The sequence below is a fragment of the Leuresthes tenuis genome, unplaced genomic scaffold (genome assembly GCF_036924035.1).
Source record: "Leuresthes tenuis unplaced genomic scaffold, fLeuTen1.0.hap1 SCAF_11, whole genome shotgun sequence".
NCBI lineage: Eukaryota > Metazoa > Chordata > Actinopteri > Atheriniformes > Atherinopsidae > Leuresthes > Leuresthes tenuis.
In genome coordinates, this window is record NW_027325365.1 from 25,258,394 (window position 1) to 25,277,586 (window position 19,193).

The window sequence follows — 19,193 nt, forward strand, 5'->3', positions numbered from 1 at the left end:
GGAAAGTAATGCTGAGAGGGCAGGAGCTGTCACCTTTTCTTTGAAGTTCAAACATTCATTATGCACTGAACAGGTTAGGGATGTTCAAAGTTGGAACAAGTTAAAACCCAAAAAGTCAGAGGGATCGTGAGGCTCCGCTTTTATGGTCAGTATTCATACTGAAAATCAAGATCAAGCGAGCTTTTGCAGGACTTTGAACATCAGCCTGGCTGAAGTCAGCAAGTATGCCAGACCATCGGCTTTATAGACCGCTGTATCAAACCATTGGAATTATTTTGACTTGTCCAGCAGAGGGCAGTGTGGTATTCAAATGCACAAGAGGAATTTAGAGTTTATTTCTTATTATTCTCTGTTGAGTTACGGAGGAAATAACAGCTCTACAGATAACATATTTAGGTACCCCTGAAACAGCAGGCCCAGTGCTATTTACCTCTGCATATTGACCCATTTCTTGTCAAAGCAAAGTTTAGAGAGGCTACCCCATACTCCACCAAAATGTCACAACTCAATCCCATTTCCTCCCCCTGGTCTTTCCACTTGGCCTTAGCCCTCCATGTTGCATGGGGAGCCGTAGCTGTCATATAGAAATATGCTGAAAGGCTAGGTGACAGCAATCCCTTGATTCAAAAGGCAAAAGGGGACCTAATGTTAGTCTGAAAAATAGAAAATAAAGGGGTCGGGCCAAGTCACTGGTGTTCTGGGGGAATTTGGATTGGTTCAAAGTCTACTCTGAGCAGGCAGCTCCAGTGGTCTGATAACACACTAATCAACGTTGTACAACATCTCATCAAAAATTTCAAAAAAGCATTTAATCGCACACAATCTCAGATCCCATCTGTTTAAGGTTCATCTGTTCTTCTGTATAGAAGATTATAGTGTTTGACAAAAAAAAAAAATTAAATCAAGAAACTGAAAATTCCCACCCACAAGAACCCTGAGCTTTTCCCCAAAGCATATGCATGTTAACCCCTGTGAACATCTGACTTTGGTCACGTAAAATGTTTCCCACACAGGAAATGTTAACGTATATATATATATTCTGTAAATGGACTTGTACTTGTATAGCACTCAAAGCGCTTCACTACATGCTGCATTCACCCCACTCACACAGCACGTCTCTTAAGATATAACTACATGCTTTCTAAGCATTCACACACATTCATACCCCCAATGATACACTGGGGGAGCAACGTGGGGTTCAGGACGCTTCCCAAGGACGCTTCGACATGTATCCTGGGGAAGCCAGAGTCGAACCACCGACCACCGACCTTCCGATTGGTAGGCAACTGCTCTTCCTCCTGAGCTACAGCCGCTATATATATATATAAAATCAGGGGCGCCGCTAGGGATTTTGTGCCCCATGAAAATAATTTTTACTGGGCCCCCAAACAGCCAAGCAGGAAGTCAGCAAAATCTGTGATGCTATTTTACATAAAACTATGCATTTTGATGGTATTTTTGACTATCATTCCCATATTTGTGAAAAAAAAGAAAAACAAGACAGTTGACAGGTAGGTAAGCACTGAGCACTCTGAATACAATGGAATTCATTTAATTGCTGCAACACTGACACTATAATTCTAAACTCTAAATTAGGCTACCTGAAAAATACAAAACGTAAATATAAAATAAACTCTTCCATGAAAAAAATAGCAATTATCATCTGAGGATCATTTAAACAAAATAAGAGTTTATATACATATATATATATTAGGGCAGGGCACATTAATGCGTTATTTTTGCATTAACTAATGAATTCATTATCACCGACCATTATTTATTATTTTTATTGTAAACATCTGTTGCTCACTGGCTTTTATTTTGAAAAAGTCCATTGTGGGCGAGCCTAGTATGTTGCTTCAGAAAAGAAAAGAATGGCGGATGAAGCGGGCGAAACAAACATGGAGAAGGTTACGGAACCTGGTCATTTTCATTTTCATTGGTCATGGTCATTTTCATTTCCATGTTCTTCCAGACGGCGCAGTCGACAGAGCCAAAGTTATTTGTAAGCACTGCCACGTTGAATTGTCTTAACACCGGAGTATTTCAGTTCCTTCAGTGTACAGTTACAATAAAAGTGCGTTATATGCTACTTTTAATTTCATTATTGGATTTTGCGATTAATCGTGATTAATCAAAGGAAATCATACGATTAAAGAATTTAATATTTGCCCAACCCTAATATATATATATATGCTTTTTAAAGCATTAAAATTGTTCAGAACGATTTTTATTTTATTTATTTCAATTAATCTTTTCCATAATAATAGATCAATCCTTTATATCTTTTGTGTGTATTGTTGTTTGTTCTCATCTGTCATTTGACACTGTAATAAAGTGTATTAATTCAACACACAGCTGCTCACCTCCTTCCTCATGTGGGGGCACTGGCGCTGTTTCAGGGGCAGGTGGAGTTGGGGGCTGACTGACAGCTGCTGCTGCACTTGACTTATCTATTCGGAACGAGGCATCGTTTTGCCAGAGGGGAGGTCAACTGATTGAATATGAGCTGCTTGCTAAACGTTTGACTGCATTAAATATTTAACTAAAACAACAGTGAAATGTAAAAATCCAGAGTTGTCTTGAGAAATATGAGCTAACATGGGGAGAAAAGTGAGCTAGCTTATAGTCCCTGGACAAAGTTAATCTTCCATAACTTTCCACCACATGAACCACCAACAAACCCACATTGCTTTTTGAAGTATTGGGTGACATAATGTCGACCCTTTGATTCCTTCTCATCTCTTTCTTTCCTTTCGTTTAGTTTTTGGCAACCTGACTTCGTCAGGCGTTTGTCCTCATGTGTGATGATCAGGTGGCAGAGCATGCTGGAGCGGATATTCGTGGCCTGACGATGAAGTTGGCTTCCAATTTACAAATTGAATGGATCATGAATTTCAAACAGGACCGTAGACTAGGTCCTGTTGGAAATTCTCAAATCTGGACATAATTATTCTAAAGAGGCTGCAGATTCTAACAAAACAAAATTAACAAAACTGAACTTACATCATTACAGCAACTTAACCACCAAAGTAACTCCAAACTAACTAAATCAAACTGACCTAACACACAACAAACAAAGGGGACTCAAATATTGGCTGATCAGACCAGTCTGACACGAAGGGAAACAGATAATCTAACAAAGAACCAAAACAGTTAGTTTAACAGTTACTGATTCTAATCAAACGAGATGAAGTTAATTACTCAGAAAATACAAAATATCAGTTCTTGGTTTCACCCAATCAGCTCTTCAAGCGATGCCAACAATATGATTTTCTATGGTATGAATTCCATCAACCACTTGAACTGGAACAATAGACTATTTACATACAGCTTTTATAATGATCTTTTTAGAGCAGTTTGTTGTAAACATCCCTTAAGAAGAGAAATTACAACAAACTGTTAAAAAAATATTGATCTTTTAGTCAAGTAACATGAGGTTTCACAAATTATTATTGGCCACACCGGCACACCGGCATTTCTCTATATTTAGACATATATACATATATATGTATTGCATATATACACGCACACACACATATATATATATATATATATATGTATTATTTAATTAGATTTTCTCACATTGTTTGAAATGCTAATTTACAGGTACGTTGTAGCTCAGTGTCTTTACCTTGTGTTATGTGTTATGATTTAATTTTTTCTGTTAAGTTCATAACCAACCAGATTCTGTGTTTTTTCTTCACCTTTATCAGGTTTAGAAATGGAAAAGTTAAGAAGAGGGCAAAGACATGGCTCTCCAGATTTCTGGGCACTGTCAGGAGGAGAAGACAAGACGGTAGCTGAACTCTCTACATTTGGAAGTCTGAAAAAGAAAATCCCGTGCAACAGCCCATGTGGGGGGCCTTGGCAGGGATGACATTTACAGTTGAAAATAAGAAGGCTTTGCTGAATGGCATGATGACAGAAAGTGTGTCAGAACTGTTGAGGCGGAAGAAAAAGAGCCCCACTGATGAAAACAAAAATAATTTCTCAGGAAAGACCTCCTATAAGTGAACACAAGGAAGGTGGAGGAGATGAAATAGCTGATGAGCCATGTGCTCAGTGTTGTCTGTGTAAGGACTGGTTTCATCCAGTTTGTGTTGGCTACCCAAGTATTGAGGACATTGCAGTTATATCCCCTTGGCACTGTTACTCCTACAGTAGGAGGGACCAGGCAGCAGACTCTGGACAGATGGACAGTATAAAGAAAAAGTTATCTATGGAACTTAACTGCCATCTTACCCTCAAGAATTTTCTGTCAGTCTGACAAGAGAGGAGTGGTCAGCACTGAACCCAGACAAGAGAGAGGGATACGGTCTGATCTCATGAGCCCAAACATAGGCATGGTGAGCAAGTATTGTGTCTTTTCACTCAAAACAAACATAGTGCGGTCAGTCTCGAAAGGCTAATGACCCTTTTCGGCAGCACTGGCTGCACAAACTACCTTCTTCCAATTTCAAAAGATCCTGATACAACAAAACGGGACATAACTGTAAATGTCATAGTTTAAGAAAAGGCCAGCTAGAGTTGTGATGAACAACACACATGTCACTGTAGACAGCCTGCAGATGACACCAAACTATTATCAGGACACTTTAATGATGTGAAGTCTATCATACTCTGCAGAAAATATCCATTGAGAGAAATCTGGATAATCGGTTGGATAGAGATGTGTTTCTTGAATGTTTTTCAGCAGAAACAGGATGCAGAAAAAGCACAGCAGGATCCAATATATAGCAATGTCTCCTTTCATCGTGCACTCCTACTCTGAACCCCATTTGGAAATTCTTCACGACCTACAGAGGAGTAGCAGTTGTTTGCTGGATTTAGACGCCGCTGGCAGTATAGTCGCCAAACCTCACACAACCCACCAGTCAGTACTTTACGATGCACTTTGCAGTTCATGTCAGTCTACAACCGAAACTGTGCTACTTGTCGCTGAAATGCTATCATCTGATCAAACTACAGCTGCAATCCTGCACCGGTTCACTTGCTTGCATCAAGACTTCAACAAGCTTCTTCAGAAGGAGTCGAGGCCCCAAAAAGTTGAGACTGATTTTGGTTGGGCCACGATCGATGCAGCAGTTCAGGCATTTAGCTCTATGGGTATCAGGAATATTTGCTTCCAGTTGTGCCAGAGGAAGGAGAGAGGGCAGTTGACAGTTGTACGTCTCTGTGCTGCTCACATGCTGAAGTTGTCCATGATCTTGTTCAGTTTCGCTCTCCTTGAAAAGGACCACAACGCTACCACATTTGATCAGATCATATCTATTACAAAGTGCATGGTATATGTATTCTCATCAAGAAATGACACAGCGGAGTATCAGAAACATCTCTCAGCATTGAAGGATACCATACAGACACAGAAAGCGGACAACGTCAAAAAAAGGCAGATGAAAACATGGAAAAGGCAGATGAGGACCAAAGCCCTGGGGAGTTTGATGACTGGCAAAAATCTCTCGCAAAATCATCATCCATTCTTTGCTCCTGTCGAAAGAGTTGTCAGGCAGGTGCAGCAAGAAGCCAAGATGGAGACCAACTCAGATGAAAAAACCCACTTAATCCTTATTACTGGAAATCATTCATCAGTGGGATTGGTGTTGTTCCTCTTTGGACAGGACTTATGTTGACAGCTCTTGGAAAACTCGAGACAGTAGTGCTGTTGTTGAGAAGTGGTTCCGCAGGACAAAAACAGGCCAGGTAATATTCTCCAGGGTCAGCATGAGTTTTGAATCTAACATGTAGAAAAATGAGAGTCCACAGGAGCAACCCCCGACACAAGAGGAGCAACGTACATCTCGTAAGAGAAAATCTGGGAAATACTCTGCACCACAAACACAACTGTCCACAGTGGGGAGGGGAGCATCAAGCAATGACTAACACTCGTAAAGTTGACAACCTCCTTTACACAAAGCATCTGGAGATCAAAAGAGGACCAGGCACTGAAAACGAACTTCAGCAAAAGTCAAGTTTAGACTCGTGGAAATCCGTCTCGCCTCAGTCCCGCTCCCATGAGAAAAAGGAGCAGGACCAGGGAAAATTACTGTGGCCGAGCAAGACTGGAAGATTCAAAGGACAGTTATGGAACGCCTTTGGAACCGACAACCAAAGTTGCACCGAGGTTTTTAAGTTGTGAGGATCTCAGTAACTTGCAGGCTGATATTGAAAAGTGGGCCAGTGGAAGATCATAGTTCTACCATGTAAAAGGTCATTAGAAAGTATCACCACATCTTCATTAACGTCATGCAATTTTTTAAAATAATTTTTTCTTTTTTTATTTCAAGTTTTGGGGAAATTAATAATCATAAGGAACAAAATAATATTACCACTATTTAACCAACTAATTACAGGATATGTTTACACACCTGCCTCCTCTTCAAGGGTGATCATTATTTAGTTGTTACGGTTCCAGAGTAGAAAGAAATGTGATAGAATGTTAAGTCTGACTTCTAATATGTCAGTCCGCTGTTCTTCTCTTTCTTTTATCTTTTCAGAGGAACGTACCTTTGTGCATACAAATTTGTTCTTAAGTTCTACTTAAGCACTTTTTTATGAAGATTGCGGCAATGTTTTCTCATCCAGTTTGTTCTTACCTAAGAAGAAATCCTACAAACGCTCAGAACTCTTACACACATTTGAGTGCTGCTACTGTATGTTTCGAAAAAACAGGCGTTTGTGTTGTCTTCTGTAGTTCATTAAAATGCAATAATAAAATCACAGTAATACTTTTGTCAGACCTTTTTAAATAACTTTTGGTAATTTACAAGCATTTTAGTTCTTTAAAATGAATTAAGTACACCGTCGCTTTAATTTACATTAGTTAATTGGAAACTGTGCCATCAATTAGTTTTTCCACCCTTTTTCTACCAAAACATGGCCTTTCTTTATTCCATTCTGTTTACAAAATGGCATATTTACTGTTGCTGCAAGATACTACAGGTCGTGCTCTACAGAGGGAACAAATCTTTAATGACCATCCAGTTTATTTGCAGAGTGATGAGTATCTATTTAGATGCTTTAGGCTACCAAGAGCCTCTCTCATGGACCTTTGAAATCGTTTAGAGCCAGCACTGCGGAGCCATACACAACAGTCAAGCTCTGTTCCACCACATGTGCAGGTTCTCTCGACCTGGGGCTTTCTGGCTTTCTGGTCACTGGCCACATCCATCAGCCGCACTCTCCTATGAGTTGTGGATGCAATAAATCAACTGGTCACAGATTTTCGTTCATAGCTCTAGAACCAGTCACTGTCAATAGAGGATTTCATTCTTTTGCTGGTTTTCCTAACACCATCGGTGCTATAGACTGCACACACGTGTGAATTAAAGTACCTTCGCCAGATCTATTCCCATTCCTAAACCGCACGCAATATCACTCCATAAATGTCCACCTCATCTCCCAGAAGCACCGTCTGAATGTGGCCTCCAAATTTCCAGGAGGAGCACACGACTCCTTTATCCTGCAGAGCAGGTCCGTGGGAACAAGGAGCAGCTGGTGACCTATGGCTCATTGGTACATATCTTTTGATAATTAAAATTTTCGACAACAGTAGCTTTTTATTATCATTTGTTCTATTAGGAGATTGAGGATATGCCCTGGCCTCCTGGTTAATAACACCACTGACAAACCCTAAGACTCACCAGTAGGTTTTATTCAATCAGATGCATGTATGTACAATCGACTGCACCATAGAGATCTTAAAAGAATGCTGGATGTGTTTGTGTTGTGGAGGCTCTTATGGGGAATTTATTGATCAGAACGACATAGAGACATCTACATGGCAGCATGCATGGAAATTCCCTATGGCCTTATTTTGTGAGATCTTCTTATACCTCTTGATATAATTCTGTGTGTATGTGGCCCAAACCCAATCTCTATCCGGCACCAGCTGTCTGACAATGCGTCTACATCTTCGTCATTGTCTAAACAGAGTTCATTCTAGTCCTAAACAATATGTGGTTCGAGCAGTGCCAAGGCCCTGCTCTCCCCTCATTTGCACACGGCCCTTCGATCTCATGCCCTTTTATGGGCATTTTCAGGAGTTTAACTGTGCAAATTAGGGACAGCAAGCACTTCCTTTCATTTCATGAGCAAAGATATGAGCAATTTTGCAGTGTGAGAACACTTCCATGAATCTGATGCAGAGCTTTCTAGAGACATTAATTAAGAACAACTTAAGAAAGAAAGTAAGAAAAAATTCTGAAGAAGGCCCAGTGTCTTAATTTTCACTTTTATAGTGATATGACATGTTCTTTGGCACGAAGATTCACTTTCCACCTGCATGCTCACTTCTTTTGCCCTCAGACCACTGCTCTCACCTGCATGATTTCTGTTAAATAATGTGGCAAAGGTGGTCTTGCAAAAAATATGTAGGATAGGAACTCCAGTTGGAAGCACTGTTCGATATTGTACGTTGAAGAATTATCAGACCCCTGGTCCAATTTGTCTTCCCAAGTTTTGAGGTAATGAGCCTCTTTCTTCACACTGCTTAATTCACAAGATGACACACGCAAACAAATTCACCTGTCAGACACATACTGTACATATGCACACACACACTTACACAGCCATTAAGTTAATTAACCAATACATCTTTCCTGTGTCTGGGTGTATCTATCACAGTGGCTATAAAGTTACTCACAGGAGACAGCAGACAATGGCTTAGGACACTTTTAAAAGACTTTTCAACAAACTTGTCTTGTTTCTAGGGGGAGCAGGGAGCGAGAAGACAGTGAAAGTAAGAAAATGAATGGGTGGAAAGGGACTGAATCTGCTTTCTGTAGATTAGTATGTTGGCTCTGGCAGTTTGACATCACAAACAGTTTATTATAGTCGGTTATAGTAGACTGGGAAAACTCAACACAATGCAGAGGTACAGATGGTGTGTGTGTGAATGAGACAGAGACAGAGACTTTAAGCAAGAGAATTTGGTCTGTGGGAAGGAAGCATCGACTAGGGGTGTTTTGGATCAATAAATGAACAACTGAAGAGAAGCCATCCAAGATGCAATCGATATGTTTGGGAAATAAAGAATCTAGGATAAAGGGAGGTTAAAAAAAGAAGCAAGGAAAGAAGGAATGGAACAAGTGGTGCAAAAAGGAAGAAGAGATAGGGAGAAGTTGGGAACAGAAAACAAAGGGAACAAAAAAGCATTCAGTGTGAAGGCCCTCATCCACCAATGCAACAATCCCCCATCGGGAACATCTGGGGCACCAGTAAACGTCTGCCTCTTGTTTTTTTGCCATGTAAAGGACCATCTGCACCTCTGGATCCCATCAAAAGCATTCTATTCTTTTTCCAGCATGTTGAATTGGAGTCAGTTCATGATTTCACCCACTCAGTAGTTTCTTCTTACTTAGTGTTTGTCTTTGCCTATTCCAGACAATGAGCACGTTTATATGATACAAAAAAATGAACAAATAAATGAAAAAAAAAACGTGTTCGACCAAAACAGGACTTTTAAAGTAAATCTAAACATATCAGTCCAAAAATTGTTCCAATTGTTCCAAAATTGTACAAAATCATGCGACTCATCTCATCTGGGGAACAAATAGTTGATTAATGTACATGCTGAACTAGCAGAAAATGAGCCTAGGCACTCTTTAACATGCTGCAAAGTTCCATCTATTTGTATCTTTTTTTTTAAAAAACAATAAATTGAGTGTATATTAATACAGCCTAATTCCCAGTCAAGCTGCCCTCAGTCACATTTCGTCTGCTTCTTTTGTCAGACAGCTAAACGCATCAAAAGTAGTGACCGAAAATCAGCCCATTAAGAATTTATGTGTCGCTTGAAGCATTTTCATTTGTGACTTTTTCTTCTCTCTTTTTTGGCTAAGCAGTGTATTTAGTCTCTTCTTTAAAAGGCTTAATCATTTGTAGGTAGTAGAGGGTCTCTGGTATTTAAGATCTTGTTTGGGTCATTACCTTGTGAGTTTTTATGTCACAAGTGTCTTGGACCCATCTGACCATCAAAAGGATTTGTGGCGGGTTAGTGTCACAGCAGTTAAGTTTCAAATGAAGGCGAAGCTCCCTGTTGAAGTAATTAATGCAGAAATGTTAATGGCTCAGTAGGGACAGTGACACCACCTATTAGCCTATATTCATGAATGTCATTGACATATCTTTGGTGAAGAAAACCAAACCAAAGCTAATCAAAGGTGATATTTTTTTCCATGATGAATGGTATGTGCATGTTTTGGCACAAAAAGTCCTTTAATTTGGTTTCACATTTTCTTATTGACAAAATTCTAAAGATTTCAACACTGGATGTGGAAAATGTCACATGTAGGAGGTGGTGAGGAAGGAGGACCCAGGTGACACAGATTTAAAACCAGAGGTAGACGAAATTTAGGCTGATTTATTAAAACTAAATGGACAACGCTACTGAACTGGAACACTATGACAAACTGAACTGGAACAACAAAAACTAAACTAAACTAAACAAACTGGGGAAACAAAACCAAGTCGTAATAGCAGCACCGGCAACTCGGCAGGACAACCTGAAGAGAACAGAGGATCAGACAAAGAGTGAATGAAAGGAGTTTAAATACAGAGGACGGTGATTGGTGAGTGAAGACAGCTGAGGGAAATAAAACAGTTGGAGGGAATGGAGCTGACGAGAGACTGAAGAGAGACTGATGAAACACGTGAGGAAGTGAACAGGAATGAGACAAGCCAGAAAAAACAGAAAAAGACACACTTAATAAAAAAAATAAAAACTTAATCTGTTATTTCTGGCAGTGTACTCTCTTGTTCTTAGCACCGAGGACACCACTGTGAACACATCTTTATGCTTCTGTCATAACTCATCAATGTGAAATAGTCTCTGAATCAACAGGAGAACCGGGTGCGATGGCCTTGTAGATGTTGGGAGGGTTTCTTTCCTCTGCAGCAGGAATAGTGAAGGAGGCGGTACGGCTTATACAGTGCGGCTGTATTTGTTGAAAACAAATAAAACTTACTGTAAAACGCAGTACTTTGTCATAGCGGCACATAAGTGAACTGCACTGGTGCATTTTACAGAAAATATATATGTCATGTCACAAATGAGTGAAGTTTTTCGGGTGCTCTAAACTTGGTATGTATCTCTGTCAGCTTTAGATTCTCTATGTACCGACAGTTACTGAAGACTAAGGTGAACATTTACAACTCTAATACCAGGTATTTCATTCATATTCTTTATCGTCAGATTATTTTCAAACTGATACTGTCATGGTCCGTGTTTTTGTATTTCTTAGTTTTTATTTTCATTTAATATTTTGTACATTTGTTTTATTTTGGTCATTGGTTTTCTGTCTTCTTGCTTCCTGTTTTATTTTGGTAATTCCCATCTCTGTTTTTTTCTGTTAATTTAGCTTCCTCTGTTGTTTCATACCAGGTCCTTGTTTCCATACCTGCTTCTCTTTATCATCACCTTCCTCAGTATATATGCTCCAGGTTTTCCTTTGTTCAGTGCCACTTCGTTGATGTCTCCTTAGCTAAGTTCCGTTATTTTACTTCATGTCTTTGGTCAAATCCAGCCTTGGTAGCGCCTTTTGTTTATTCAAATAAATATTTAAAATTCCTCCCTGTCCTTGTCTCCTCAACCTCCTGCTTTTCCTTATGAATCGTGACACATAGACAATGACAACTTGGCTTTTTGTTGGAAGTTTGCTGTTCAGATAAGCCAGTGTTTCTCAATTTCGGCCCTTATCAGGCCACTGCAGAGCTTGATGACAAGCTGATCATTTGAATCAGGTGTGGTGGAGGAGGGAAACATCGAAAACATGCAGGGCGGTGGCTCATGAGGACCGGAAGTGAGAAACACTGAGATAAGCTAAGCTATAGCCAGAATGCCTTTTGCCTCTACAGCATTCACCACAGTTGAATGCACCACACAGAAATCCATCTAGCCAGGCTCCAAGTTTCTGTATCAGTTAGTGGCTAAAACATAATATGCATCCCATACTGATAGCTATGAACAACTTTAGGAATGTTGGCAATAAACAATGGCTGCTCTTATTGACTGTCTGGTCCTTCGTGCTTCTTCTGATTAGTTTTTTTTTTTTTTCTTCTGATTAGTTTAAGTTTGCTCGTTACTCTGATAGATACTACATCAAGTCCCAAGCTAAGTGTTTAGCACAAATGCTTTAATGAAGTAAATGATCTTCGAATTGCATCAGGTTGAGGGACAACCTTGTAATCTTTTCCCTCACAGAGTATTTTTGTGGCTGAAACAAGCCAGCTTTTAAAGCCAAAGTAAACACTGAATATACACGAAACTGAATGGAAGAAGCTAACTTTATTCTTTTTAAGTGTTTTTCCTTCGATTTGCCAACAGAGCTTGTTTACAGTGCAACAATTTCCACTTTCAGATATGCTGACACAAGGTCAAACTCTTTAAATCACAACACTTCAACAATGATTTCTGTACAGTCAGATCTGTGTATGAAAGTTGAAGGTAATGCCAGATAACGTGCTATTTCTGCTCCCTCGCTCAGGATTTCAAAGCTGATTTAATAGTGAGAAAGAAACTGTAAGATGTGAGGATTTACATACACACACATATGAATGACAGTTTTATAAAAGAGTCACAATCCACAATGATTCCTTTTCAAAGAAGGTCAGCCTGCAGTAGATATGATGGGATTAGATTCAGTAGCTTATCTTGCCATGAAAATGTAATTCTAAAGTAAACTCTTACATGTGGAGATATGAAAAATGTGGGTGTGCTTTACTGTCACAAGCAGCAGATGATGTCCTTTAAATACATTCTATATTACAGAACCCTTCCACAAGAGCAGGCATTCAACCCAGAGAGCTCAAGGATATGAAATTAGAATGTAATGTGATTAGGGAAGGATGTAATACTAATGATTTCACTTGATGGAGCGGGTTCAAGCCTAAGGGAGATGAAAGACAGGAGAGAAAAGTCTCTATTCTTTTCTGGGCTCTTCTACACTGTGATGAGATCAGGTTTTTCTATTAGCACTACAGTGATGACAGATTTACAATGCTGTCTGCTGGCACTCAAACTCAGCAGAGGCCAGCAGATAAGAGCTTCAGCCAGCTACCTACTGCTCCATCTCTGACTGGATCTCACTCACACTCCTTCTTCCTCTCTGTTTTGAAAATGGATTTGGAAGTAAAAGATAAGAAGATGAGCGTGAAAGTGCCGTCTCTTTTATTTCTTCTCCTGCTCTCTCTTGGTGTCTGTGCTCCTGTATACCACCCCTGTCCTACTATTTTAGGTTCTTATATTCTTCAACAATCTTGAACTCTCTCATTCAGTTGCCAGCCTGCTGGTACATCCTATTCAAGTACTTTGTTACACCTTTGTCCATCTCTCTGATCCTTGACTGGACTGGAGGACGGGGCATAAGAGGAAAAGCTTGATTCTTGGTCCTAAGTTGTACTGAATAGGTAATGCAGACCACAGTCTGTAGAGTCAGTTTTAAAATGGTAGATAAAGATACTTATAAAACCAGGATTTTATTAGAGCAGAGCAACAGTCTGGAAACGTTTTAATCAACACTTAAGTTTACACTTACTGTTAATGGGCATATTTTTAGCCGCAATTTCTGATGTTTGACGACTGACCTTTAATTTGCAAATTGACTGTATGAATGAACACTTACCCTTGCTGTTTTAACAGGATAAATGGAAAAAGATGGGACTGTGGAGCATGCACCCATTTCAGTATAGTTTAGTGAATACATGCAGGAGGGATTTGAACCCCAACTGCATTATCTGGGTGTGCTGTGAGAGCACAACTACCGTGTACATGTGAGTTCAACGTCCAGTTATGATTGCTTTAACACAGTAATTATTTTTTCTCTCCTGTTATGTAAACAGTTTTAGTGTATTTCCCCTTGATTATCCAATGTGTATCATTAATGTTGTAAATTCTAAATTAATCGAAATGATCCTTTTCTTATCAAACCATTTTTTTCTGAATATAACCCAGTAGTTTTGGTGTCTCAAACCAATCATAAAATTCTGTTACCTAAACCTTCCCAATGGCAATTGCAATAGACTCCAGCCAGCCACTGACCCACAATCATGAATCAGGTGAGGCAGGTAAGGAAAATTAATGAATGAATGAATCAACCAATCCAAGCAGCAAAAGAGACAGCAAACATTAGGTGAAAAGGGAAATCAGCTTGGTGTTGCTGATATTGGAAGGGCTAATGGCAGTTAGGTCCCCAGTTTTAACGATTTCTCCACTGTGATTGAAAACAAAAGTTACTCAATTCAACTTGGTTCTATGAGTATGTCGCGAGCTAATAAATGCTGAACAGTAGTCATCTTTACTGAAATTGCATGAACACAGAAAAAAGGTACCAGGAGAGGTGTATGCAACCATTGAACTGAGTCTATATATGGACAGACAGAGATTTGGAAATGAGAAAACAGAATGTGACCTTCTCATTGTGATCTAATGAAGAACGAGACTTAAGACAATTAAAAACAGCTGGTCATAAGCTAATTCCCCAAAGAGTGGCACCGTTCCATTAACTAATAAAAGATGGGAGGGCAAAGAGAAGAGTGAGATGAAACCAGAGTTTATCATCCTTGTGTCACGAGCCTGCTGCTGAGCAGGTGTAGTCTCCTCTCAGGGATTCAGCTCTGACATGTTTGGCCTCAAACTGCCTCACATCTATCAGTTCATCCTGCCTCTCATGCCTGCTCCTGCCTGTTCAACACTTGGCAGGCCCTCCAAAGAGCTCGTCTTATAGTCAGAAAACTGAAATCAAAACATGTCGGAGGCTTGTCTTAAAAATATTTCACTGCTGGGGTGAAGAGGCTTCTAGAAAGAAGACGTGATCCATGTCACAACTCACATTGAGATCAACATATATAGATCCAGCACTGTCTTAATTATGATAGAAAATACCTAAAGCTATGAGAAATTTCTTCCAGATGACACAAATCATTTTCTTTTGTTCCCCAGTTTTACGAGGGCCTCCTCCTTTTGTTACCCATGAAGCAAAGAAGTGAAGCTAGGGTTAATCTAAACTTCCACATCAGCAAAGAAACAATTACTGTGTCACAGCACTGTAATTTAAGCACTGCGGTCCCCAATGTTTTAAAAAAGCCTCAATGTTCTAGCTGCAAGTAAAGTTGCAGATAAGACATTGCCAGATGGAGCCTTCTGTGCCCTTCTGAGATTTAACCAGTCATAACTTTTAAAAATAAAATGTTCCTCCCCCAATAAAATGGTAGGAGCATGGTTTGTATTTGTTGTATCACCAGAAGGCCTTTTGAATTAATTGTTGGATGCTCAACAGAGTGCATTAGATACAAATGTCCTTGCTACAGTCTTTCTCCGACTTTTCTGTTTTGGCAGTTTGGTAAAGAACAATACAACTTGAACATAATCTGCTTAACTAAATATGAAGAATACTGATGTCTGGCCTTTCATGTTATACAACCATCTAGTCAAAATTTTAAATGATCCTGAATTTGTTACATCCAAACACCTAAGAGATATAGATAGCCTCAGCTATACAATGCGTTTGTATTGAGACATGGTCTTGTCTCAAATCATTTTGGTTGCAGTTATATCATAGTCCCAGCCTTCTGTCTGCAGGTTAATATGAGGCGCAACCAAGATTGATACAAACTGTGGCTTGCTCTGTCCAGAACGAGTTATTTCACCTAGCTTGAACACAAAGGGATTTTTTAAAGAATTATTATTTTACGTAGGATTGTGTCCATTTTTTACGGGTCCCTTACCTGCAAGAGATAGCAGTCAATTGTCCAAACTAAGAGAAACTCAGAAAGGGGCTGCAGAAGAGCACTTTTTTTTAATCATTTACGAGAAATCAAACTTAAAAAAATGTAGGTAATGTACATCTTACATCATATGACTTTCCATCAGACAGTTTATGGTAAGGCAAGTGTGTTGCTAAATGTCATTGCATGCGCATTGCTTCGACTTACATCCTGCTGCTGACCATCGGTAACTCACATCTCTGCAGGTCTAATATCAAAATACCAACTACGAAACAGTAAAAATTATTTAAAATTCCTGAAAAAGCACAAACATGTACCATCATTTGAAAGTAATGCCGAGCAATAAGCTGACACAACTCATGAGGGACAGCTGATCAGTGAGTCTGCTGCATTTCACATGACATCTAAAAAATATAACATGCCTGTCAAACCATATCGGATTTTGATGAGTATGAGTTGTGACGTTCTGGTCTGTTTTCCACCTTTAGAGAAAAAACCCAAACACACCTCTTCACTGCAAATTAAACTGACCTCACTGAATTAAATTGAATACTGAATGTGTGCTTTGACTTTATTTTGTCGCATCTGTCTAATATGTCTACTAATATTCCACTCATGCAGGTTTCACCTTTTTTCCCTATAGTCAACCTTAACTTCAATCTTCTGTAGATTTCCAGTATATGATGCATAATGGATTGCTTTATATTTAAATTAAGAGTTTGTTATTACAGATTTTGTAACTTGTAATGTTCCTGAAAAATAGCTCATATGAGGTTCAGTTCCTGATGTTAGCCTCTAAAATATTAAGTGACAGAGAGAGATGGGCCAACAGTGAAGCCCAGAGTTTATGGAGTCGGAATGTGACGGAAAAATGTATGCAGAGGATTTGAATTGAGTGTAAACCTGCTGGCTGGCCATTCCATTTTGTGTTTTAACAACCTGGGTGAGTTCAACATAACCTGTTACAAGACTTTGTTAAAAGAGGAACCCAGCTTCAACTCTGTGTGGCTAAACTGCAGACAAGAGAAATGAAGTGACAAATTTGAGAATTACATTGCCCCTAAAGCATTTCTCTCATTTCACTATGAGTTTAGTGGGTGGTGGTCGTCTGTTTGTTACAGGTCTTTGATCTCAGGCTATTTACTTTTTACTCTCTTGTAATGTAATGTGCTTCCAGAGTTACTGAGTACCACTGAGCTAAAAAGAGCCAGACCCTGTGGAAGGGAGCGGTGGAGTGAGTGGGCCACTTCACGCCTTCAATCTATGTGAATAGATCGTGTCCTTTATAAGTGAGAAAACAACACTCTGACTGTAACAAATTGAGTGATTTTTTAAAACCATCTTGTTTCACAAATGTTTAGTTTGTTTTCAGGAAAAAACTTAGTAATTCCATCTGGGTACTATTAACATGGCAACAACCACCTGTTTACATGAGGACCAGTGGAGTTCTGTTACTTGCGCCATCTGGCATCCCCATTTTAATTAACCCCAAAAAATGCTGGCAGAGATATAAAATGGTCAGCACAGGTGGCAAATGTGACATGAAATAAAACAGAAGAACAGTGAATGAGAAGCAGTGTGTTAGCCTGGGGCACGAAGCAGAGAGACGTTTGTTCCCTGACACACTGCGGCACACAAACTTGAACACTCAGACAGCATCTGGGAAAATACTGGAGTAATTACAGAATGATTATTAGCAAGACTGGATGATATCAGAAGCTGTGTGAAAATCCACAGCTTGATTGCAGGATGGTGAGATGAAGAAGGAGGATTGACAGATGAGGTCATCTAAGCATCTGATCAGAGCAACTTCTGTAGTCATCGACCTCCAGAAAACTGCAGTCTGCCTGATCAAAGTAGCTCATTTTAATTTGAGATATTTTTCTGAGAGTTTGGCCTAATTTAAAATCTCTTCTTAAATTCACAGATAGAAATTTGTGTTAGAGTTAAAGTCACCCACTACAGTGACTTTATGACTTGGGGCTGCCGTGGCTCAGTGGTTAGAATGGGTCGATAATCAGAAGGCCTGCGGTTTGATTCCCGCTTTTGCTGCTTAAAATAGGTTGGTGGACTGAGAGCTGGAGGGGTGGCACTCCAAGGTTCGAGGTGCTCTTGGGCAAAGCGCCGTACCCCCATCCTCCCCGGGCGCTGTGATTGGCTGCCCACTGCTCCAGTGTATAGCATCTGTCTCCATGAGTGTGTGACCCTGTGCATGTGTGTGTTCAACAGGTGCCAACCTGGACGGGTCACATGTGGAGATTAATTTCGTGTGAGGCACCTAACTAACATGACAATAAAAGTAATCTTTATCTGTACTCAGCACTAGATGAGATAAAAACTGAGAATTCAGACAGAAACTCAGAATAAGGGCCAGGCGGACGATACACAACAAGTTGTACAAGAGATTTTCATGATTTCCCCTTTGGGTGGGGAAAACTGAGAATCAGAGATTCAAAAGAGCTAAAACTAATCTTGGGTCTAGGAGTGATTAGTAAACCTGATCTGAAGATAGCTGCCACTCCTCCTCCTCTGTCTGTGGTTTGAGGAACGTGAACATTTAAATAGTCAGAGGGAGTTTATTCATTAATGCTGACATGATCCTCCTGCTGCAGCCAGGTTTCTGTAAGATAAAATATATCAATATGATGATCACAAATCAAGTCATTCACTAGCAGGGACTTGGCAAAGAGAGATCTAATATTCAGAAAACCACATTTAATAGTTTGATGTTTTTGTTCTGTTAAATTTTTTGTCTTTTTCTTTTTAGGTTTTCTGGATTTGCTCCTCTTGTGTTCATTGATTTATTTAATTTGAGGTGTGGGAGCAGACAGAGTCATTATGCGGTTTTGGGGGGGTAGCAGCAGGTGGGAAACTGCAGAGAAGTGTGTAAGACCACAAGTCTGCATCCTGGTCTCAACCCTGGGTTGTCTTGTTTATATTGATGTGTTGTTAGGACTTTGCATCCAGGGCTGCAGCCTTGAATATTTTCTGAACAACCCTGAATCTCATGTAATATTAAAAACAGACCAGTTGCAATCCTGCATGAAAAGCCAGAATGAAGAATAATATTATATCACATTTAAGGAGGTGCAGGTGAGGCTGGTGGATTGGAGAAAAACCTTTGCTGCAGCAGTAGAGGAGCACTGCTTCATCCACAAGCTCAGGCTGGTGAAGAGGGATAAAACAATTTAAAGAAGAAATAATTAATAAATTAAATATAGCCCAAAAAGACTAGAATAATAAATGGACTGTATTTATGTAGTGCTTTTCTAGTCTAGCACTTTTACACTACATACCACATTCACAATGCACTTATTAGTCCATAGTGCTTTTCTCTATCACACGAATTGGTGGCAATGTGGGGTTAATTGTCTTGCCCAAGGAAGTTTCAATATGGAGTCCAGAGAAGCTGGGATTTGAACCGCTGACCCTCTGATTGTCAGATGAGCTACACCTGTCCCTTAAAATGA